Source organism: Pipra filicauda, unplaced genomic scaffold, assembly GCF_003945595.2.
Source record: "Pipra filicauda isolate LSUMZ 115617 unplaced genomic scaffold, ASM394559v2 scaffold90_size2875636_pilon, whole genome shotgun sequence".
Lineage (NCBI taxonomy): Eukaryota > Metazoa > Chordata > Aves > Passeriformes > Pipridae > Pipra > Pipra filicauda.
In genome coordinates, this window is record NW_024105098.1 from 1,892,661 (window position 1) to 1,916,912 (window position 24,252).

General features: G+C 49.2%; 1 protein-coding gene across 3 annotated transcripts in view; it reads left to right on the forward strand.

The window, feature by feature from the left end:
- Window positions 1-4,170: 4,170 nt before the first annotated feature.
- Window positions 4,171-24,252, forward strand: part of STAG1 (stromal antigen 1) — a 162,072-nt gene continuing 141,990 nt past the window's right edge. Inside the window, exon 1 of one of the 3 annotated variants that reach the window (XM_027724991.2) lies at window positions 4,171-4,210. The gene's annotated coding sequence lies outside the window, so the exon portion shown is untranslated. Of the gene's footprint in view, window positions 4,211-4,799; window positions 5,902-24,252 lie in introns of those variants that run through there. The other 2 variants (XM_027724992.2, XM_039391148.1) reach the window with 2 other exon arrangements.

The following is a 24,252-nucleotide window of genomic DNA, read 5'->3' on the forward strand; positions in this document are numbered from 1 at the left end:
GGGAGTGCAGAGGGGCAGCCCCGGCCCCAGCCCTGGAGGAAGGGCAGCACCAGTTCGGACCTGCACAAGTGAGAGGGTCCGAGGACAAGAAGCACCCTGGTCTGTGCAGGAGGCCTCGCCCAGCACTGCGGGTCATGGTTCTGCTGCTGCCCCAAATCCAGAGCGTGTCCAGCACCCGCCGAGGGGGGGGGAAAGTGTTCCAGAGTGCCCAGGGCAGCTCCACGGGCAGGGAGCTTGAGAACGAGCAGCTGCAGTGCCAGGGAAAGTAAATAACGAGCTGGGTATGAGCTCGAACAACTCGTCAAACATTTACAGACACCTGCCCGTCAAACGCTTACAAACACCTGCCAGAAACCTGCCTATCTCACCTGCCCTTTTTCTTCTGCCAGATTGTTATCAGAATCTTTCACATGCAAATGCAGAACGAAGTGCCTGAGCCCAGTAAGGCAGTGGTTTTCCCCAGCACAGCTTTTCCTACCTGGTGTTTTCACTGTCTTACAAACCCACAGCTCTGCCTTGCTGCCTTAAACAAAACTAGGATCTTCCTCATTCGAAGCACAACACATGGATCAGGGACAAAATAAGTGGAAGGAAAAGAAGACAGAAGGCAGACAACAGGCATTATTATTAGAGTGACAGCAGGTCTTGCTTGGTAAACTCAGTCACTCGGTTCAGAAACAGCTGGGGAAACGCTGCAACTGTCCAGGAAAACAAAAACCAGAACAGCTAATTTGTTACCACAGCATAAATGGCAACTTTCTTGCTTCCTGACATTAAATTAACATTATCTTTCAACAAATAGTTGCAAATTCAACAAAACAGTTGCAAATCTGGTAGTGGACGTGTGTAAGGTATTCAGGGATCTCTCTGGAGGAAAACAATGGCTCAGGAGCAGCAGCAGCTCAAAATGGCTGTGCTGCACACACCGCTCCCTGGGACTCCAGCACTGGGAATACAAGGGCTGGGAGGGCTGCAAGGTGGAGGGCAAACACGTGTGACAGGCAGGAGATGAGACCTAACAAAGAACAAGAAAATAACAGGAGTGCTCTACCCAAAATTTCACTCTCCCTACTAAATACTGAGTGTGTGACAAATGTGATGTCAACCCTCCCACAGTACATTATTTGCACTCCTTGGTGACCTTGCTTTTCTTAACCAGTGAGATTTTCCATAGGGACTGAGATTAGGGCATATCCCAAATCCTTAAAGCGTGTCCCTGACACACATTCAAAATAGACAGGGATCAGCACAGCCTGTGCAGACAACCTGCTACTGCTCTTTCTGCCAGTGCCTTTTGTGGAGATGACATGAAGTTTTTATTTTCCCTTCATATCTGGAAACATAACATGGTTTATTTACATTTTCTATGAAAAATGTAATTTGGTTTCGAATCAAGTTTAATACAAGGCTGAAGATGAAGCACATGCAGAACCCTCGAGTTACATAACAAAACAAACATCCCCAATTCAAACAACAACCTGAGGCACCCGTTTCAATCATCAGCTCATGGAAATCACTGACTGCCAAAGTGTGAACCCTGTTTTTCCTGTGGATTCAGTAAATGGCACAAATCATTAATAGTACACACACCATGATTTCTCTCAAAAGAAAAAAAAACTCCAAATAGTCCCCTCCTTGGTCAGTCATATGCTGGTTACCCAGGTAGAAATAGGTGATTATTTGCCACCTGACTGACGGGGGTGGGAGGCTGAGCTCTCCTTGCCATGCCTGAAGGAGGGAAGCCTTTGAGTGGTGACTCTAACCACCAATTTTCAGTAAACTCACAGAAAAATACTCTCATCTTCTGCCAGCTCAGTTAGAATCAGTCAGGTGACTGCACTGCTATCGGGAAGGACTCACAGCTGCAATTGCAGCCCCTCTGGAGTGGGGAATGAGCTCAGCCATCCCTGGGCTCTGAAAGAGGACACTCCTGTGCCTCTTCTGTGGAAAATCCCACAATCCTGACGGGTCAGGCTGAGTTTGGCAGAGGGGTGGGAGCAATGTCTACAGGAGAACTACAGACTGACAATTCTCCCTGGACATTAGACAATACAACAGACCCTCCCACCCCTGCAAACCCACAGGACTGACTGAACTCGTGCCACCTTCACTAAGCACTTCCGTGCAGTGACTTCTCAACATGAGGGGTTTATTTTGATGCCTTACCAGGGACAGGGAAATCTCCTAAATTCCTGATTCAGCACCATTAAATTACCTGAGCCTTGCTGGAGATTCTCAGGTGCTTGATAGTTCAGGCAGCTGCACATGCCAAGGGATCTACACTCACGTGGTGTCCGAGTACCTTTACCTTTTTTAGCCAGATTGATACAAATCAATGGTATTAAAAATACATGCAAAGAAACTCGAGTCTTTATTAAAATTTAACGAATAGCAAAAGGTATTTAAGAAAATGAAGGAGCAATTACATGAAAGGAGTCTTTAGCACATAAGCACAAGGACAAACATTATACACAAAGCAACAAACTGGTATCCTGTGTCTTCAGATTGAGTCATGTCCAGCAGCGCTGCCTGAGGGAAGAACCAGCACAGCCTTCACAGAACACAAATATAAACCCTGCACTTCAGCCCCAAGAATTGTCAGTATATTCCTGATAATATTTTGCTACCCAAAAAACGAGCTGTATTTGTGAGCTCTCTAAAGCCACCACACGTGGTTTCAGTGGGATTGTATATGACACCTTTTATTTCCCTTGCTTTCTCTAACCTATTCTCTTGCTGTATAAGGGCTCCATAGGTGTCCATTTCCATGAAAAAACACTATTTTCTAATTTCTCCGTTCATGCCTGTTGCCTGCTGCAGCTACTACCTCTGCAGAGCAACACTTGCATGACAGTGATTTTGTTGCCTGAAAACTTCCCATTCCAAAACAGATCCCTTCAGATCACAATTCCAGACACGGGGAGAGAACAGAGAATACCTCAACGCTGACGTACAGTCCCCTCCAGCACAGGAAAATAGGAAACCAGCTTGGTTAGCTTAGGAAAGTCTGTAAGAGGTACAGTACAATAGGTGAAGCACGGGAAGGTACCTTGGGGCTCACGACAGCAGAGGACAGGTTAAGACTAGAGATACCTCGCGTGCTGCTTTGGATCCTCTCCCAAGCAGCTGCAGAGCTCGGCACGGCCGCGGCAGAGCGGGGGGACAGCGGGGGCACCGGAGCCGTGCGGCAACCGCGCGATGGCAACTGCGGCCGCTGGGAGGGCGGCTCTCTGGGGGCACCGGGCTCGGCACAGCCCGCGGGCACGGGGGCGAGGGGCGGCCGCTGCCCACTCGGTCCCGCCGCCCCCCGGCCCCGCTCGGGCTCCCGACACTCACGGGTACCGGTGTCGGTGTCGGTGCCGCAGCCCCGCCCGGCGCCGCCGCCTCCGGCCGCGCCCCCCGCGCCCGCTCCCGCTCCCCCCCCGCCGGGATCACTGGGATCACCGGGATCGCGGGTCCCGCCCCGCCACGGGCCGCGGCACCGGCACCCCCGGCCCGGCGGGTCCGGCCCGCCCTCCGCACGGCCGGGCTGGGGCGGCACCGCCGCGGGCTGGGGGCGCTCCGGCCCGCCCTGGGCCCGCGCTCTGTCGCCAGTCGCCCCTGTCACCGGTGTCCCTGTCCCCGCCGCCTCGCGGAGCTCAGGGCCGCCCCCCGCCACCTCTGTCGCGACAGTCCCCCCCCCCCCGGTGTCCCTGTCCCCGCGGCCGCACGGAGCCAGGGGCCACCCCCCCTCTGTCGCGATAGTCAACCCCCTCCCCCCGGTGTCCCGGTCCCCATGGCCTCACGAAGCTCGGAACCACCCCCTGCCTGTCGCGATAGTCGCCCCCCCCCCCGAGTGTCCGTATCCGCTCAGCGCACGCGCGGCCGTTTTCGCGCGAAAGACGTTTTCCCGCGCGCCGCGCGCGCCGGGGGCGGGGCCTCTCCCCGGCCCCGCCCCTTCCTCCCCGGCGCGGGCGCGGTACGGGCGGGCAGTGCGGCGGCGCGTCCGGCAGGGGGCGCTGCGCGCCCGGCGCGCGGGGCGGCTGCGCCGAGCGGGTCGGAAATGCCGCCAGGTGGCGGTTTAGGATCGCGGCCCCGCTGAGCCCAACGGGCCCCGCCAGCGCCGCCGCCCCGGCCCGGCCCCGGCCCGCGCCCGCCGGACCCCGCCGCCAGCGCCGCTCCCGCCGCGCTCCCGGGCCGCTCCCGGGGCGCCGCCGACGCGCGGCCCGAGGTGAGCGCGGCGCGCGGGGAGGGAGCGCGCGGGAGGCGCCGATCCAAGATGGAGGCGCGAGGGGCGGGGGCAGCGGGGCCGGGGCCGCTCTCGCTCGCTCGGTCTCCGCGGCGGCCGGGCCGGGAGCGGGCGCTGCCCGTGCGAGGAGAGAGGAGAAGGGGAGGGGAGGGAAGAGGAGGCGGCGCGGGGCGGGGCGGCTCCTGCCGGAGCAACGGGTCCCCCGGGCGCGGCGCTCTTCGCCGCCATCTCATTGTCCCCGCCGGGGCTGCCGGGGGCGCGGGGCCGGGCCGGGCCGGGCGGCCTCCCCCGCCGCCGGGCCTGCGCCCTGCGCCGGGCCGCGCCGGGCCCGCGGGGGCGGCGGGGGATGCTCGGGAGGAGCGGGGGAGGCGCTTCCGCCGCGCGGGGCTCGGTGGCGGCGGCCCCGGCCCCGGCCGGCCCCGGGCGGCGGCGGCGGAGGAGGAGGAGGGAAAGTTGCGGGAGCCGGGGGCGGCCCCGGCCCGCTCTGGCACGGCCCGACCCGGCCCGCCAGCGGGACCCGGCCCGCGGGAGTGCCCGGGCCGCCCCAGCCCTGGCCGGGCTCCGGGGGGACGGGCCGGGCAGCCCCGGGCCGGGCACCCCCCGCTCCTGTTGCTCATCCCGTTACCGGAGCGGCGGCCCCGGGCTCGCCCGGCGCACAGGCGGGTCACGCAGCCCCGGGCTTGCCCCCGGCTCGGCGCGGGAACGGCGGCTGAGCCCGGCGGCGGCGGGAGGCGGTGCCGGCGGTGCCGGGGTCCCGGGCCGGGGCTGTGCCTCCGGAGCAGCCGGGTACAGGCAGTGCCCCCTGACCGGGGCTGGCAGCGGGCAGAGGCAGGACGCCAGGCTGGGGGCCCGAGCTGCTGGACTCACAGCAGAGGTTGTGCTGGAGACACGGTGCCGGGCCCGTGCGGGGAGTGTTGGGCAGCCACACTCGGCTTATCCCGTGCTCCTGGGACGGAGCAGGCAGCGGGAGCACTGCTTGGGACCAAGAGGGACTTGGGAGAAAGAGGGTAGTTGTAGTATCCATAGAGCAACTTAAAGGGACGTGACTGCCAATACCAGTGTCAAAAAACTTAGCTTCTGGTAAGACAGTGTGAGTTTAATTAAACTAAATTGAGCTGCTTTGTAAGTATTGATTATTTCAGTTGTGTTCCAGCTGTGCGGAGTTAGTCTAGTGATGGCATCTATTAAGTTGCTGAGGAACAAAAAACCTTCTTCAGGTCACACCACTGACACAACTGCTTTTGAATTGTGTCTGTGTTTGGGGCAATGGGTGACATTAATGCCTGGGTTCAGGCTTCTGAAGACTTGCTCAACTGCTCAGTTATTACACTGGTGATAGGGGTGGTGTTGGAGAAGGGCTAGTCCAGATCCTCTGGATCCAGAGTAGTTTTGCCTTGTCTGGTGAGATGGCAGGGACATTTGATGAGCGTTTCAACATCACAGTCCATCCATCCATGAGGAAATCACAGGGCCATGAGGCGGTGTGCAGGTTGTCTGTGGAAAGGTGTTCTGACCGTGTGAAGAAGTTCTTACTTTTACAGAATTAGAAGCCAAGTTATTCTTTCTTTCTGACTCAACTGTGATGACTTTTTGATGGAAAGCCTGAGAAACACGTGGTGGGTGCAGAGCGTTTGGAAATGACAAGGCAACCCGTGATGCGGCAGGATTTCCTGGTGAGCAGGGGCCTGGCTGTAGGGCTGTGATGAATCTGAGAGGGTGTAGTTTTTACTGGCTGCTCACCAGAGAGTGTTCAGTTGATACTCTGGGTTGCTGTGGATGTGCAGCAGTGGGGGTGGGTAGTGAAAGCAGTGCCTTTGCAGAGCTAGTGAGCACTTAGGGTCAGTTTGGAGGTTCAGAGGAGCGGGTCCCCACCCCTGTGTTCAGAGCACTGGCCATCGGCAGCCCACGGGCTGGGGTGGTTCCTGATGTTTTACAAACGTGCTGAAGTCGATGAGCTCACTGAGAGAGGCAGCATTTATGGCCAAATGCCCACACAGTGCAGTGGTCAGAAGTTGTGAGGGCAGCTGAAACCCTGGTACTGGAGCTTTGCTCTAGAGTCTCTGAGCTGCTCAGCTCCTGTCCCTGTCCATAACCTGCCCTCGTGTTGTGTAGACTTGTATGTGACTTCTGCAACTGCAGTCACCTTCTGATAGCTGAGAAGGTTTGTGAACATTAAATATTTGGATGCACTGACCAAATGAGTTCCTTGGGATAGTCAGAAACTCAACAAGTGAATATGTTTTGTTTTGAAATAACAACACGTACCTCAAGTTTGTGCTGGCGACTTTGGATTCTCTCCTTTCTTTCCCTCTGTTGCAAAGGCTTGCCCTGATATAAGGCTAAATATTGATAATTTAAATACCATTTTAGTAGGCAAGTGAGCTCCTAGAAGTGTAAGGATGCAGTGGGGCCGAAATGCTAAATGGTGATGACTTTCTAAGAAAAATCCTTTTACTGGGATATGAACGTGCCTTTCCTGAAACATTTCTGACCTGTTTTCTGGTAACATGCACAACAGACTTGCCCACCCTGCTGAAAATTCCAAAGTGCCATTTCTGCAGTGAACACAAGACACACTGAAAGCAGCGAACTGAAGTGGTTTGGGACTATTAAGTCCTAACTTTGGACTCAGCACTGCTGGGTGAGACCTGGCTCTACCTGTGCTGCACCTTGCAGTGCCCAAGTGTTGGGGTGAGGCTCTGCCTTCTGGGGCTTGGAGTCAGACCCAGAAGGTGATGCTGGCTCTGGTGCCAAGATAAGGAGGTGCTTTGTCTAAATCTGGTGTACTGGCTTCAGGACTTCAAATGCCAACCAGCATCTGCATGATATTTCATGCTTTATTTAAAGTTTCGGGGATTCGCTGGAGTCACTCTCATTTATCACGTGGAGCTCTGAAGCTCCCGTTGCAGATTGTCATCTCTCCCCTGCAGTGCCACTGTGTCTGCTCCTTTGGCTAAAGATAGAAAGGAGCAGAGTTGGTTTTCTTTCTTCTCCAAGAAAGAAATCCTGCAGAGTTTGAGTTCACCAGCAGAAGATGGTTTTGCTGTTTCTAGCAGGCCTTTTGGGGATATGCAGTATTTTGCTTTTCCATACTGGTGTACCTTTGTTGGTTTGGGTGTTCAGTATGTGATCAGAACACAATGACTCATTTCTTTATTCCCTTAGAAGGTGAGTGGTTTAGAGAGCATTATTGTGACCGTCGGTTGCAACTTTTCAGTCTGCAAATACACTTCCAAAAACAAGTGTTGTTTTGTGAAGCTTCACTCTTAATATTTTTAAAGGCAAACCCCACCTTCAGCTGGCTAAAAGAGCTGAAGGGGAGGAGCTGCAGGGGGAATCTTCTCCTTAGCTGGGATTTTGTGGCCACTGGCTAATTTTTGCCATGTCCTGTTGGAAGTCTGAGCGTAGGCAATGATTTCAGCACGTGGCAGGTTGTGTGTCCCTCGAGGGACAGTGCCCAGGAACCCAGAGGAGCTGTGCTCCTGGGCTTGGGCAGCTCTGCAGCATCTCCACAGGCACGATGGGAGTTTGGAAAATGCTATTTAAATAGTAACAGTGCTCTGGAGATGGCAGGAGGCCTTGGACTGTAGATTCATCAGGGCCAAACAGTGTCACGCGTGTCCTGCTTTGGACTGTAGGTACAACATAAACTTGATAAATTTGGTAACTCTGCTTTAGTTTTGGAATATTTTGGGAGAAAGGGCCCATTTATAAATGCAGGTAGTTCCATCTTGGGTACAAGTGGTGCAAATACAAGGCTTTCCATCCCTTCAGGCCCCTGGCTGCTCTGTGGTGCTCTCCCTGTCCCCAGAGCTGCTTGTCCTGCCCAGGCTGTGTTTGTAGGCTCAGCCTCAGAAGACTCAGAAGGGCCTTGGCTGCACATGGTTAGGTGGGACAGGCCTCTCAGCACTGTGGTGTGGGAGCATAGTGGGAGTTCAGCCGCTCAGTAATTCATCTTTTATCTCGATATTAAGAGCAGGAGGTTGGATTCTTAAGCCTGTCCTGCCTCAGCTGAAGGGCAGGTTGTTTCAGGTGGTTCCCAAAAGTAATGTTTTACTGGAAAGCAGCACGAGGCAACATCCAGCCAACTGTGCCCCTTGCTGTGCAGGGTTTCAGCAGCATATACATTATTTATTCTATAAATAAATCTGATGAGTCTATATTCTGTAACTCTCCATATAGCAGGTTTGTATTATATTGGCAGGTTAGCTGAGTGAAAACAGTGTTGACAGATTGTTCAGCTCATAGAAAAAGATATTTCTTTGTAGAGTTGCAAAGAGATTGTCCTGTGTGTCAGAAATGCTTCTAAATGTCAAATATTTTTCTACAATAAAATAATAAAAATCAAAACAATTCATCTTGGATACATTTTTTTATATACTAGGGCATAGCATGTGGTGGTGCTTTTTGAAACAAATCAAATAACAAGCTGAGTATCTGTTTGCTCTCCCCCACATGAGGGTTTCTCTCCCTTCTTTTAGGGTTAGAATCCCCAAGGACCAGGAAGATGTTTGTGTTTATAAATGGCGAGTGAAACTTCATTGGGAAATGGGTAATGAATTCCATCTTAAATGAATGACAAATGTGCCAGCTTTGCATTGTTAATTCCTAGGGCTGTTCATTAGGACCACATGAGCTTGTTGCTGCCAGTGGGATTGCACAAGATGGTTGAGCTGCTCTGCCACAGCTGAGAGAGGAGTCAGTGTGTGCCTCCAGGGCTGAGAGAGGAGTCAGTGTGTGCCTCCAAGGCTGAGAGAGGAGTCAGTGTGTGCCTCCACAGCTGCACAGCTCTCCCCTTCCTTTGTGCTCGTGCTGCTGCTGCCCTGACCCTTCCCTCCCTGGCAAACCCATCTGCTTGGGAGGGGCATTTTTCTGCCCAGTGACTGAACTGAGTCAGGGCCAGCAGGGTAGGGAGTTGCTAGAGGTGATGCAAGGTCAGTGGCAAGAGTATTTTTGGGGAAAACTGGTGCTGGAGGTCGAGCCCCTGCTGCTGCAGGTGGAGGTGCAGAGCCCTCAGCTGCGTGTGCTGTCCTGGGTGTCAGTGTGGAGCCACCACTGTGTGTAAACCTGGGATTCCTGGGGCACTCCTCACCTTTCCTGACCTCCCTCTGCCAGCTTTGCTCTCTGTAGCCCGTGTTTGTTCTTCCCCTCTTTGCAGCCTTCCCATGAGGAACTTGGTGTCACCAGCAAATTGTTGGTGCTCTGCTCCTCTCCCCGAGGTGGGAGCCTGGCCTCCAGCACATATTCAGTGTCACAGGGAGGTTTGGGTTGCAAGGGACCTTAAAGCTTGTCTCGTTCTGCTCCTGGGCAGGGACACCTTCCACTAGACCAGGCTGCTCCAAGCCCTGTGTCCTTGTGGGACTTCCCTGGTGGCCTTGCCCTGCTGTCAGAGATGACATTTGGTTTGCTCTCTGTTTCCTCTGTCCTTGCCACATAACCTGTCCAAGGCCTATTGTTACCATGGCAGCTTCATGTCTTTAGGAGCCTTTTGTGAAGAGTCCTGTGGAATGTCCCTTGGGAATTAGAGCAGGCTTTGTCCATGGGTGTGTGCTGAAGGGGCAGCTCTGAGAGAACTCCTGTGGGCTTATGGAACATGACTTTCCTGTGCAAAAGGGAGGTTGGTTTCCCTGTCTAAATGCCATTGTTTCTTTAGCTGCCTATGGATCTGTTTTCTAGAATAGTTTTTACTAAGTTAGGCTCACTAGGCTGTCACATCAGTGTTGGCTGAGAGAGTAAACCCAGCTCTGAATTGTGCTAAGAGTAAGCACTGCTTCAAGCAGTGGAATTTTTTTTTCGAAGGCTTTTTTTTTTTTTCTGGTTCACTGATGTGGCTTCTTTGGTGTCTCATAGTTTTGTTTTTTCCTGTAGTCTTACTTTAATAGGACACTGCTTGTGGGAGAGGAATTAAACATCCTTTTTCTAAGAAATTAATATTTTTAAAAATGTAGAGGAACTTACATGGTTTGCTATCTCTGTTTTCCTGAGTTTGGTGGAAATTGGTCCATAGACTGATAATTATTGATCGTTGAATTGGAGGAAAGAACGGGGAAGGATGTGCACACAGAATACACTCCTGTAGGCCTGTTCTGTTGGATACTGGGCTTAAAAGGACCCAAACAAAACAACAGGGTTGCAGCAATACTGCAAAACAAATAATACAGTCCAGGGAGTGCAAATGAGCCCTGCAGAGATCCCCCAGTGTGCAGAGCTGAGGTGAGAGGGGCTGCCCTCCCTTGGCTGCTCCCAAACTGTGCTCAGCCCTGAGGATTCCTGTCCCTGCTGCCCATGGTGCCCTGGCAAGGGCAGTGGGAGGGAAGGAGAGCTCAGGTGGTCAGGGAAGCTCCCCAGCCTTGGGAGGGGGTTCTCAGAAACATTGCCCCGACTTGGGCTGCTCTGCCCTCTGAGTTACAGAGCAGGGCTGGTTTGTTCTGGTTTATTCTGGTTTATTCTTCGTCTCCTTTCTGTTCCATGCTCCCAGTGTTTTCCTTAAGCTCCTTGAGGCTTTTCCTATTTTAGCACTAGCTGATTGTTCTGCTTGTATTTGCAGAAATCATCCCTCTAGAAAGGGTCAGTGTAGCTGTTCAGAGGAAATGGCATCATTTCTGTGGGTTTGTGCATCTCTTTTGCTTTCCCCAGTCACTAGTGATTTTTTTTTTAATATCTTTTGTCTCTGTAAGCTCCATTTGGAGCAGTTTTCTCTGCCAAAGTGGTAAGATGGAGCTGGAATGTAATTCCTGTTTCAAAATGTTTTAGGGAAATTTTGAATACTGATTACTGTGCTGTTTTCCAAGATGCTGGACACATGCAATGTTATACTGTTTCACTGGGTTATGGCAGCACTGTCCACTGGCTGAGGTGGAGGAGAGGACAGTAGGTTGGATGACAGTGAGAACCTGTGGTTGAGTCCTTTCAAATATCCCCAGCACTGGAGTGTAGCATGGAACAGGAGGAGGGAGCCTGTTCTGCACAGCCTGTGCCCTGGCTGGGGGTTTCCTCACTTTCAGAACAAGTGGGAGAACACAGGCAATGCCAGATTTCAGGTGTGACCCACTGGCACTACGAGAAGAGGAATTACAGTGAAATGCCCCAATCATTCCCCTTTTCTGGGTGTGTTTCAATACTGAACTGTTACAGTTTTCTCCCCCGAAGAAACCAGAGAAGCTGCTTGTGTTGCTGTGCAAAGGAAAGCTTTTACACACTTGTGTGGCTGTTGGTGTAACTGTAGAGCACCAGGTCATGGACTGAGAGCACTGGTGAGGGGTTTGTGTGAATCCTGTTGCCTGAGGTGGCTGATGAATTGGGAATCTCTTGGCTTTGAGGTCAGTGTTTGTGAATGCCTTGGCCATTAGAGCTGGTAGGACAAGCTTTTCCCACTGGTGTGCCTTGCTTTTCTGATTCTCGTTGCTGGTGGTGGATTCAGAGTCCTGGTGGAAAGCTGAGAAGGAAAAAACAAGGGGATTAGGGAGGAGCAGGAATCAAGGGGGGTGAAGTGTCACATTTGGGAGCAGGGAGAGGAGCTGTCAGTTGTACCTGCCATTATTTCCTGGACCAAGGGGTTGTTACAAAACTTCTAAGATGGAAAGTGTATCCTTTTGTAAACTTTCTGAATGTTTTCTTGGCGGTTTCTGCCAGGCCTTTTGCAGGAGGGTGTCATTGCTCAGCATCATCCAGAGCATTTGTGCAGAACCTGGAGGCTCTGCAGTGCCAGGAGGTACCACCAGCATTTTCTGTAGTGAGTTCTGAGGTACTGGCAGGGTCTGTCACCAATGGAGTTCATTTTGTTGTGAAATGCGCAGCTAAGAGTAACCCTTTCACATCTTCCTTGCCCATAAATTTTTGGCAGTCAGCTCCTTTGTTGTCTGTCCCTCAAACAACTTCCTTGACCCGAAGTCATGCTTTGATAACACCCCCATCCAGAGTTTAGCTATTGTTTAGCCCCTGTCCCAAAGGCCACGTGTTGATGTTGATCCTCTCTGGGAGTCCTGGTTGTATGTATTCAGGCAGTGTCAGGAGAGAATGGCTGTCTGGGGGCACAAAGAGATTCAGTGGGGGACAGCCAGCGCTGGTTTGTAGCTCCCCAGTTGTGATCTCTTCACCCCCAGCACTGGGCAGTGACCAGTAGCTTCACTGTGAAGTGTCCCCAAGTGCCACTGGAGTGGTTTGTGCCCTTTGAATGCTGAGGGGGTGTGTGGGTTCTCTGCTACTGCCAGAGGAGAGCCTGACACAGGGGAGCTGAGCTCTCGTGGAGCAGTTACATCATTAAAGAGCATGGGATGTACAAAAACATTGACTTGCAGCTCTGTAGGAGAAATGAATTCCCAGGAAGCTCCCTTTGCACCAGCTCAGGGGACGGGGGGAGAGAGAATCAGGCTGTTCCTGTCGTGAGCTGGGGGAGGGTGTGCTGGTGCCATGCAAAGAAATTCCTGCTCCTGCAGCCCCCTGACCTAGCCTGTTTTACATGGATGTAAGAAAAAGGGGTCCTGTTTAACCTCTGGCCAAAGTGTGGGTAATGCCAGGCTCTCAGAGAAGGTTCCAAAGCAGCAGAGTGGCTCAGGTTACTGAGAACAGGCCTGCTCTTCCTGCCCTGACGTCACTGGCAGAGTTCCTGCAGCGGAGGCTGGAGCCGAGGAGACAAAAAGCTGTGGGGAAGAAAGGGAAGAACGTGTTGGTAGAAGGTTAGAAATGATCTGAATATCATCTTACATTCACCAGGCTTGCCTTTTAACAGCCAACAAAGACCAGAGCCTTAAGACCCAGACCGGCCTCGTTTGTGTTATTTTTACTTTGCTGGGAGTTCAGGCACTTTGGGACTTGGTTGCTGGGGATTTTTTTGAATCCTCAGGGGGAACTTTGGTTTTTACATTGTGGTAGATGGCTGGGATGAGCACGCCTGTGGTTGAGATGGGTGTTGTTAGGCAGTTACTCCAATCTTGTTCCAAATAACATATGCCTCTGACAGACCAACCATCCAGACTGGAAATTCCTGTATTAGGCTTTTAGCTGTAGATTGATTATTTTTATTCTGTTCCAACAAAACTTATTCAAATTAATTTTCGAATATGAGGTTAAGAAGGGGTTTTTTTGACTGTGGTAAACACACATTTATTTTTTCTTCTGTGTGTTTCAGTGGGAAACTCCTGCTGAGCTTTCCTGCTTTAGAGTAAAGGCCTGTAGTTGACCTGTTCTGTGGCTTTAATGAGATTGTTGTTACTTAAACTGGTCAATCTACGTGGGTTTATTTATTTTTTTTTTACTAATTGTCTGCAAAATAGTAAGTGGTAGCTTGGTTGGGACTACAAGAGCTGTTTTTTGCAGATTTTGCTTAAGGAGCAGATTGTGTTGCCACACTGAGAGTAACCTCCAGTGCATCCTTGCAGTTCTGTGGGGAGGGCCAGGGGTCTGACAGCCATCAGGCTGTTACTGTGAGAACAGAAGCCACTCCTGAACACCAGACTCCCAAGGTTTGAAAACCAGACTGGGAATTCTTTGTCTGTTGCCATAAAGTTGCTCCATTGGACCCTGTCAGCCGGGTGTCTTTTGTGCTGTATCTGTGTTCGCTCCAAAGCAGGCAAGTTACTGAGAGCAAATGTTTTTGCTAACTTTGCTTGGGAGAGAACATTTATTTTGGATGAAATTCCCAGAGGAACTTGAGCAGACAGTGGATGGGGAGAGTAGAACAAGCAGCAGGACACAGCAACACTTGTGTGCTTGGGCGGTGTGAGATGTCCGAGTGGAACCCGAGGTGAGAGAGCAATGTAAGCTGCTCTGAGCGTGGCCAAGGGCTGGCTGCTGAGCTCAGGGTCAGAACTGTCTGTGCCTCCAAGGGCAGTGGGAAGGTGAGCAAAAGTGTCCCTGCACAGAACACCCCAGTTCTGCTGCCACCCCTGTCCCTGTCCTGGGGGCTCTTGGGTGACTTTGTTGTTGTGGTGGTGTCTGTGCTCTCACTGGTGGAACCCAGTGCCTCTAATACGTTCTCCCCACTAATTCTACATGTCCTGATCGTGTGTGATAAAAAAATCAAGGCCACCCTGCCCCCTCCAGATGCTGTTCCTTGCAATCTCTTTCCTTGCTCTCCAGCTGATAAGAGTTTTCCTGTGTTACCAGCCCAGATTTAACCTTGCTGTATGTTTTCCTGAGGGCTGCTACCCAAAGTGTTCAAGTGGATAATAGTTCCATGTAATACCTGCTCTGCAGTCTTCTACCCCTGGCTTTCAAGCAGAAACAAGCTATTATTTTGTTCTATAATTATTTTCCTTTAGGACAGAAGTTTGTTTTTGAAAAATTGCGAAGGCTTTATTGCTTGCACGTCTCCATCCTCTAACTGGGACGTGCTGTGTTATGAGAATATAAGCTAGAAAGACTTCTACCATTGAAGTTTTATTTAGTGAAAGGACTGGTATTGGGATGTATTATTTTATTTGATTTTAATTTGATTTTTTTCACTGATTTTTTTTTTTTTGTGTGCATTGGTGGAATCTCTGGGGACACAACTCTAGGTCCAAATTCATCTTGCTTTTACAGCCATTAAGGGGTATTAAAACCGTAGTGTTCAGAGACCTCTATCCAGTCTTGTGTTTCACTGCAACAATGGACTTGTACTAGAATGGTTATTTATTTACTTTACTGACTCTTTCTGGCCTTTCTTTGTTCCTGAAAGAACACTAAACAAACAAGAGAATGAAGAAAGACCTTGAGTTGATCCCTTTCTCTGTCTCGGGGGAAGATAATTTACAATGTTCTTGACAGATGCTTGTCTAATCTCTTAATTGCTGGAAGTTTCACTGCACTTCCTAAGCAGCTTATTCCAGAATATTCTTACTGACTGGTTTGTTTTTGATGTTTAACTGACACATTCTGCAATTAACTTCAGGTTTTATTTGGTCATCCTGAGCTATTTCTGATGTACCTGAATGAACGTGAGCTGTCTTTTTTTTTTCCTCCTTGATCTCTTCCCTAACACAAACTGTGTCTTTGTATTTGAGCTTCACAGTGTTTCCTCATTTTATTTCTTTGCCTTCTGATCCATCCTCACTGCTTTGTAGACTTTCTCCTGTCAGTTCATGTCAAAGCCTGACCCCCCAAACTGGGCACCCTGCTTTGCTGCTGGGTTCTTTGTGAGGGCCTGTTGCTCTTCCTTTGCTTTGGAGCCCATGGAGGGTGTCGTGGGCGATCCCAGGGTTCCTGAGCCCGTGCCTGGATATCTGGAGTCACTCCTGGTGTCTGTGCCAGAGGGGCAGGTTCATCCTTTTCACAGCTGGAGGGTGGGAAGCAGCATGGGAAGCAGTTGTCTCTGGTGACCCCGGTGGATATTTGCCCCAGGCAGGTTCCCTGGTGTGGTGAGCAGGAGTACAGGTGATCAAACAGGAGCTGTGGCTTCCCCCTGGCTCTTGTGGAGGAGAAGCAAGCCTTTCCTGTTTGATGTTGTCTGCTGTCATGTGATTAGCTGCAGTCTTCAATATTCATGAAGAGTCTGAGGAAAGAGAGGCTGCCTTGTTTGTTCAGCATCAGGCTGTTGAAAGCCTTCGTGGAGCACTGGGTTCTCCACCTCCTTTGATTTCAGATGCTGCTTTTTTGTTGCTATAAAGTGGTACAAATCTGCATGACTACTTCTGACAATGCAGAAAGGGGATTTGCTTTTTTGTGGTTAAAGTATAATGGCAACTCTAAGAGAAAAACTAGGAAAGAAAATTAAAAGATGCTAAAAATGTGGAAAAGGGGTCCATGTAGTGTGAACACAGTCTGTGTTTTACAGGTGTCCCCTGAAATTTGCCCGGGAAACAGCTGTCTGCCAGCATGGGCAGCATTTGCAGCTTTTGTTTCTTCCAAACTGCAGGTATGCTTTTGTACCAAACACGGGTGTTTTGAGCCCTGAAACCAATATTCCAGTTTTGACATCATTAGCAACATTTATTTATTACCTGTCTGGATCCTGGATTCCTCATATCCCAGTATTTGTTTCCTCTCAGTTTATAATCTTCAGTGAATAGCTTCAGACATAGATCTTGTTTGTTACTCTACCGTTTCAAGTTCATGATGGATTGGAACTTGGATTTCACTCCTCGTTTGTTTATTTTGAAACTGCCTCTTGCTGTGTTTTACAAGCTGATTTGTCTTGGGAATGGTGGTAGAGGTGGGATGAAGGTTTGGAGAATTGTAAAGGACCTAGCTTGTGTTTTCTAGGCCTTGCTGAATATTGCTCATTTAGTAGCTTTACACTGATAAACATACCTAGCCTTTTTATTTTAGTGCATTTTGATTCTCAATTAGTCCTTTCCCAACTCTTTTTTTTTTTTAAGTGACAATCCCTGCTATCACCTCTGCTGCCTTCCTGTCACCCCCAAGTGTCTGCTTGGGACTGATGAGCCTCTGTTCCCTCCACCCTTCCTCTAGGAGCAGTTTGGCTCGTGCCTGGAGCACGGGGTCACCTGCCTGGCAGGCTCAGGGGGTTGTTCCAGGCCTGCAGTGCTGCCTCCAGCCCCCAGGAGGAAGCAGGGTAGGGGTGTCTGTCAGCCTTGGCCAGGTCCTCAGCAGCCCCTGAGTTTGTGGTGGTGTTGGGGAGCACACTGACTGAGTTGGACAGTTATTAGTGGTTGTTTTGTCAGCAGATGAACGAGGCTGTGAGCAGTGAAGACGTGGAGAGGACAATGAGGAGCCAGCCCTCCTGTGCTATCTGAGCTGAGCTGCAGGGCCCCAGCACTGGTGGCTTCTCTCTGCCCTGGGGGTTGTTGGTGGGGGCTGTGGGAGCACAGGGGTCTCTGCAGGTTAGGGACAGTCACTGTGACACTCAGGGCTGGGCTGGGGGAGCAGTTGCTGTTTTCCCCTGTACTCAACACAGGCCACCCCTGGAGTGCTGTGTCCAGTTCTGGGCCCCTCAGTTCAGGAAGGACATTGAGGTCCTGGAGCAGGTCCAGAGGAGAGCAACGAGGCTGGGGAAGGGACTGGAGCACAAGTCCCATGAGGAGAGGCTGAAGGAGCTGGGTCTGTTCAGCCTGGAGAAGAGGAGGCTCAGGGGAGACCTCCTCACTCTCTACAACTCCCTGACAGGAGGGGGGAGCCAGGGGGGGTTGGTCTCTTTTCCCAGGCAACCATCAGCAAGACAAGAGGGCTTGGTCTCAAGTTGTGCCAGGGGAGGTTTAGGTTGGATATTAGGAAGAAATTCTTTCCAGAGAGGGTGATCAGCCCTTGGAATGGGCTGCCCAGGGAAGTGGTGGATTCTCCGTCCCTGGAGGTTTTTAGGAAGTGACTGGATGTGGCATCAGTGCCATGGGCTGGGAACCACGGCGGGGTTGGATCAAGGGTTGGACTGGATGATCTCAGAGGTCCCTTCCAACCCAGCTGATTCTATGATTCTGTGATTCTCTGATTCGTTCTCTACTTCTGTGGCAACCACGTTTCTACCATGGCTCTCGACCTAAGGGAGCTTTGTTTGCAGTCAGACGTTTCTCTGGGTGGAGCAGCATCCAGTGCACCAGTAAATGAATGATTCCTCAAATAACCTGCCTAGCTCTCTGGAATACGGATTTCTTCCCTCTCATTGCAGCTGGGAGACCATCAGTACTTTGTTCTTCAAACGTACCACCCAGGGAAGCTCATCTCCGTGATTATATCACTTATCTTACAATATATCACCCTTTTTAATAGACTAGGAAGAGCCTAATCATCAATCTCTTACTTTCCCTTCTAAGAGCCCTCAAATATCCAAGGGAAACAAGTCAGCTGCTCTCAGATCTCTTGGGAGTTTGGCACTGTATGTGTATAAGGCTTGAGCTTACTGTGTTTAAACCCAAATACCTTCAGTTTTATGGCCTCTGTCACTCTGGTTTCATCTCTGCAGGGCTCAGTTCTGCCAGGTTCCCCTCTGCTCTGTTCTCTTTAGACTGTGCAGTATTTTGGAGAGTCCTCTCCTTGGTGAGGCTCCAGAGCTGTTTTCCTGCCCCTCCTTTTCACAGTGGCTGTGTATGAGTTCTCCCTGGACACACTTGGTAGTTTGGTTTTCAAGCAAGAAAAAGGTCTGTGCTTTTGCATCACAGACTTGTAGCTCTTTCTTATCTGAAATTAAAGTAAGAAATTTAAGAAGAAGGAACACTGTAACAGAGCAGAACAACAGCCAGTTGGAAGGGGAAGCTAAAGGGCTAAATACGGGCTATAAGAACCCAAAGCAGAATTTCTGCTTCTCCCAGCAAAGAACTCGATGGGTCAGTGTTGGGAGCAAGAGTCTCACCAGCCAACTGGCTGGAGTTTGTCCCTAAAACCATCTTCTGAGTTAGGAACTGTCTTTTTGACCTTAAGGATTCATTTTCCCTGTAACCTGGGGCTCTGCTCAGACAGACTTTAAATGTTCATTTTGATCTTACCTTGGTCTTGTAATGACAATTGTTTCTTGACTTGAGGAAACCGTCTTATATTTGCAAGTCAGTATTTAACTACTGTGCTAATTGTTTTCTCTCCCATTTCCCTGTCATGTGGTTTAATTTTATCCAAGTCTTCATCAGTCTGAGAGTTTGCAAGGAGATTAGAAATTAAATTGTACAATAGATAACAATCAATAATAAATATCCTTTGAAATGTTCACATTTAAATAAAAAGGATGGTAAAGCCCCTCCCATTAAAAATGGTACTTTAAAATGTGTTCCATTTCCCATTTTTTCTAGTGAGCTAAAACCTCGTTCTGTTTTCTTTTTTCCTCCTTTGGCAATTAATCTCATAACTCAGTTCTCCCAGATCTTTCTCCTGGTGTTTCAGTAAGGTCAGCAGCTACTCTAAACTACAACCCTGTTTCAAGTGTGGCTGCCAAATTGCACTTTCATGTTTGAGAAATGTCTTCTGCCTGCAAAGAAAGCGTGGCCACTCCTGTTACAGAAACATTAGCTGTTCCACTGCTGCTCGTGTCTCCCTTTGAGGAATAATTGAAAACTTGTGCAAGGGGCTCTAGTACCCATTGGTAAGGAAGTCCTGAAACTTTCTTTAGCTTGGAATACAGGATTTTCTCAGCATTGCTCTAGGAATGCTGGAGAGATGTTTTTAGCTTCAGTGTGGAAAATCTTGCTGAAACTAATAAGCTGTCTAATTTTGCATTCTGTTAATGTTCCCAGTGTGTCTGGAACTGAGAGATGGCTGTATTGACTGCAGTTAATATGTGAATTAAACATAATATATAACATCTACATATATGATATATGATGTTATATATGTTATATATATATAAAATTACTAAAACAGGAAGGTGTTGAAGAGGTCCCTGAGTTCTGACTGCAAAGGAAGGTCCAAGGCTTGGCTGAGTGTTGGGCTGGCATTGGAACAGGCCTGTCTGTAAAAGCTGCAGTGCCCACAGGGTCTGTCAGGGAATGGGAATTCCAGCTGTGTGTTGTCACACCTGCCCATGGTCCTCTGCAGGGTCAGGTCCTTCTCACAGTCCTGGTTTGGGATGGTACCCGTGGAAATACAAAGTTGTAAAGGGGGTTTGATTTCACTTTTTTTTTTTTTTTTTTGCTGAAAATATGTAAGAGGAGAAAACCCCAGGCATAAAAAGCTCAAATGCAGGCAAGGGTGGAGTTTTTGCTCCATGTACTGAATGGGAATTCCCTGTGAATTCCCTGGGAGCTCTATATGCAGGAGTTGTTGTATGTATGAAGGATATGTGATTTTCAACGTTTTAGAATGTTGAACACCTGCTTTAAGTATCCAGTGCAGTCCAGGTTTCAACCTGCAGGTAAGACAAGTGCCTTCCCTAGGAAAGGCAGGAGTAATTCCCAGTGTTCCTGGAAAAGAGCACTGAGCCTAAAGGGGTTAGTTAAGAAAGGAAGTCTGTCCCATTTTCTCTCCTTGGCACTCTTAAGACTGGATTTATGAGCATTTTTGATACAGAAATGTAAAAATCAGTGATGGAAATGGTACTAGGGTTGCACAGCTTGGGAAGTGCACATTCCTCTTCTGTTGCCTCTTCCAAGCAGGAATGGGAGGGCAGTTGGCAGCCCTGCACTGTGTCCTGCTTCCTGAGGGTCTGGGGGCAGATCCATTATGTGTTCTGCTATAGATTTTACAAATGCACATTAAAGCAGCATATCCTGCTTGAAACCCATTATTTAAAGGCAGAGTAGGACAGAGAGAGGAAAACATGGTAATAACAGCGGGCTGGGGTGAGGAATAAGAGGTGGGATTGCTCATCTCTCCTGCCGGTCACGGGCTGGAAATCGATTCGTGTTGGGCTTGAAATATGTAATTAATGATGAAAAGAGCCACCAGCAATTTGGAATGTATTGAACATGAGCTGGATAATGAAGTAGTGGGGTGAGCTCAACCACATTAAATGGGAGAACCTGTCACATCTGTAATATTAAAGAGCTGTCTTGGTTTTAGAAAACTGCAGTGGTGGAGTACTTGGTAATTGAGAGTATTTAGCATAAAAAGTCTGAATGAGGTAACTGAGGGTATTAAAATGGCTGCAATAAAATTTGAATACTGAAAGTTTATAGAAGCTCTAAGCAGTAATTAAGGATGCTATTTTAATATATAAAATTTATTAAAGTTGAGCAAAGAAAAATCCTGCTGCAACTCACAAGGGAAAATGTAAAAGGAAAAATCTGCTTTTAAATTCTTATCATCTCTCTGTTGGATTTAGTTAAATAACTAAGAAACATGGAACTAGACTATCCTCTTCTCATACATAGTATAATTTGGGATATTCCCGTGCCCTTACTATAATTGGAGAGGATAGTCCTTTGCACGTTTATCTAATTTTACACTTCAGTTGATGGGGGATTAGAAACTCCGTTGTGAATTTTTTTGTCTGCTCTGTATTTTCTGGGACTTTTTTCCGTTTTAGCTGCTGAGATCACGGTTGAAATAAAAGCTGTGCTTTCCTGCCTAATGGGACAGCTTCCTCATTTTTAGCTGGTGAAGTATTTTTGGCCCCCTGTGCTCAGGCCGTCCTTGCTGGGGTGGTGGCAGCCCCCTGAGGGAAGCCAGGAGAGGCTCTGGGTGACTTTTTGGTGCTGGAACCTCCCAGTGGAGGCAGAGAAGATCCAAGCAAACTCCCCCCCCACCTGCAGGCCTTTGGATGGGCTCAAAGAGCAGCCAAGCAGCTGCTGGGAAATGGGAGAAAGCTCTTTGATGAGAAGTTACCAAGTCTCACAAACTGCTTCAAAAGCTCACCAGAGACTTAGTGGGCTGTTCTGGATATTGAGGGGCTGTCACCTGCAAAGGCACTTTTTCAAAACAGCTTTATAAACCTGTGGTTTTGAGCCAGCAAGGTGATGGTTCATCTTATGTGTGACACTGAGTTGGACTGAGTAAACACAGCGGGGTCTTTGGGTTTGCCACCAATTTTTTTGCCACCTTTTTCTGCTGGGGATAATCAGGATTTTTCCTTCTTACCTGGATGTGCCCCTTCCTGCTAAAATGTGGGTGTTGTTTGTCCAGCACCTGCTTTTGCTGTTCATAGATTGGGCCATGGCAGCCAAACCTGAGGTGGGTGAGTCTGAGCAGGTTGGAGGTTCAGGCTGAGGCCCTTTGGGGCAGGGGCTGTGCAGAGGCTCCTTTATAAACTGTGTTTACTGGTGAGTAATCTTTGTTCATTGATACCTGTGTTTATTGATGACTAATCTTTGATTGCCATCAGGGACTCTCAATGGCCACCGGTACCTTTCTCCAGGAGTAACAAATACGGGATGATTTATATTGAATTCTGAGCTGTTCCAGCTCACTGTAAAGTGCCTCCCCTGAAGGGTATTTGAGCATGTCCAGCAACTCCTTTTGAAACCCAAAATAGGAGAATTATTATCTTGTGTGTCACTGAACAAATAACACTGGAAATGTTTTCATTTGCTCCATTGCTCTCAGTTTTCCACTCACTGCAACTTCCTTGAGAAGTATTTCTGAAAAATAAAACCATTGGTTTCGGTGGCCTTTCCTCAGATTGGAGGGAAAGTGCCTTTTCTTGCTACATCTGGCTGTACAAGTGGATGGATATTAGCTTGACCACTGAACTAAATTCCCCATAAAATAGTGGAGAGCTCTGGGAGCACTCCTTTGGAGCACTGCATTAATGTGCTCTTCAGCACTTCTCTTGGCAGGACTGTGATCGATACAGAGCTTCCTAATTTCGGGGATTCCACTCAGATTTAGATGCAATGTCAGCATTAATGTGGACAAATCATTCCCTGGCAGTGATTATGCTGTTAGTTAATTCAGCAGACAAAACCAACTTGACCTGGACCAGGAAGGTGCCTCTCCTCCTAAACCCTTACAGTGATTTATTAAGCTCTCTGCATGCAGAGATGTGGCCCGTTCATGTCACTGCTTTTCATACCATCAGAGAAATCACCAGTAGCTTCCTCTTCTCTGAGATTGTTTCTTACAAGCCACTTATCGGTCAAAGGTTTTTTTTGCTGTTACCACCTCCTTTCCCTAATTTTTGAGCCCTTCTTCCCCCCACTAAAAATAAATAATAAATAGAAAAGGTCAGCAGCTCAGAAGGACAAAATGCTGAGCTACTAAATCCTGTGCTAAGAAAGCTCTGGGATTTTGAATGTTTTTATTTTTTAGCTGTGTTGTATTCTGGAAGATTTTTGAAACAAGCCTTTGAAGTAAGAAACGTGTTATTAGTTTGGAAACAGAGAAATCAATCCTTGAAAACAGTTCTTCAGTACACAGTTAGTTATCTGTGTTTATTCCAAATGCTTTTGAGATAGTAAAGAAGTCTAAAGATTTTTGGCAAATACATGCTGCTTGAATAGAAACCCAAGAATTTTAACAACTCTTTTCTGGGGAATGCCTTGGCTTTCCTTGGTCTGATTTATGTCTGTGCAGTTGTCACCTTGTGAGGGTGGGTGATTTTCACTTTGGTTTTCTGAGGCACTGTGGCTTTGCAAGTGTTGGAGTGGCTCCTGTCCCTGCCAGGACAGTGGGGCAGAGCAGGGGCTGGGAATCCTGGTGCAGGAGGGGACAAGGAGCAGCACCTTGGGGTGCTTTTATATTGCTAATTTTTGGTCTTGGTTTTAAATAGAGTTCAGATTTTATGGTAGGATGTGACAGGTTGTTTAAATGCATTAGAAAGATTGAATTGCTCCGTCTGTGTTTTGAGCACAGTGACTAATTTCAATCAAATTTGGGGGGGGGGGTGGGAGGTGTCCAAAAGACAAATTTCGGCAGTTTTTGTGAAAGTCGATACCTGGCTGAAGTTACTCTCTTAATCCCACCTCCCTTTGCCATCCCTCTCCTGCACACTCTTCTCAGTGAAAGCAGCAGCAGCACTTCAGTTGTTGTTACATGTTGGAGAATCCCCCCCCCGAGTTCTAGAACAGTGAAACTGCTGGGAAGGACAAACAGGGGGAAGGAATAAGTGGGCAGCAGTCTCAGTTGGCCAGACCCTACAGAGGGTCTGTCACTGTGTCAGCATGGCAGCAAAGACTTCTGAGGGTGTCATTCCTGAAAACAGGAATGATGTGCTTCTTCTAGAAGAAAATCTTCAACCCAGTTTAAACCACAGCAATGCCATTCTCAGGAGAGGCAGCAGAGGGGACAGAAAATGCATCCACAGCTCCTCAGAATCAAACCCCAGCAGCTGATCAGATTTTGGGTCTCACTGCAGGGCTCGTGATGTGTTCTTGGAAATTCAGTATTTTTTAAGTGAGGTTGTGCCTGACCTTTCCAAAGCCACATAATCCACTTATTGCACTGCCAGGGAGGAATCTGGGGACAAGGTGCTGTTAGGGGAGGTTTTCTTGCTCTCGAGGTGAGGGAATGGTTTCACTGCTGGCTCCCTTTCTGTTTGTGTCCCTGGCGAGGGCAGAGGGGTCAGTGCCCTCAGCCTGTCACCCTGGGGCAGTGAGGGGCTGCAGGATGGGATTGTGCATATTGTGTAAAATGTTACAGATTAATACTTTCCTTCTAATTTAAGAAGCAACTTCTTTTGTATTGAGAAGTACTTTTTGAAATTTGACATCTTGTTGGGAGCAGTGATCCACTTACTGGGGAAAAATTCAGTTCCTTTGAGGTTTCAGGTCAAGTTTGACACCTTCAAATGT